We start from the raw sequence: 721 nt of genomic DNA, 5'->3' as shown, positions 1-721 counted from the left end.
CAAATAAGTAGAATTAACTTTTAGTCAATTTTGAGTTCACTACACTCATTTCATTAGATAAAGTTCACTGTTGGGCTTTACAGCGAGGCACTTTGTGTTTGGTCATCGATCCTCTGCTTTCTGCATAGTTCAAAGACTGGTTTTGCTGCTTCATAATTGTAATAAAGCAATCAGAACAGAGGTGCTTACTGCACTCAAGAATCATCCTGGCAACTGCATATGAGTGCGCATGAAATGAACACAGACTGTGCTGGGTTTTATCTCTAGTAGTCATTCAGGAAGGGAGCGAACAAAGAATGCAGGAAAAGTACTGAGGGAGGGAGAGGGAGAGAGAGAGAGGGATAGAGAGAAAGAGAGAGAGAAGGATGTTTCAGGGATGTCACAGATGAGCGGTGGACATTAAGCCTTTATTTGCAGTTGGACTCTGAGTTTGTTACTCCGCCCTTAAGAAGTTTATTCGCCAGAACATGAATTTGCTTTACAGCCACAAGAGGACAGAGGGATGAAGAACAATGCAAAGTGGGCGGTTTACTTTCAGAAGAGTTTGGTTTGGAAGAGAAAGAGAGCGAAAGAAAGAGAAAGAGACAGATAATGCTGAGGGGTGGAAGGAAGTCTGAGATCAGCTCACCAAACACATCTTAAGAGGGCTGTCTAGGACGTCTCAAGAACACTGTGAAGACAGACTGAAGGATATATTGCATCTGTGGAGACTTCTCTTTCA

This window comes from Danio rerio, chromosome 5 (genome assembly GCF_049306965.1).
Source record: "Danio rerio strain Tuebingen ecotype United States chromosome 5, GRCz12tu, whole genome shotgun sequence".
NCBI lineage: Eukaryota > Metazoa > Chordata > Actinopteri > Cypriniformes > Danionidae > Danio > Danio rerio.
The sequence above is the reverse complement of the archived record's forward strand: the minus strand, read 5'-3'. Positions refer to the sequence as shown.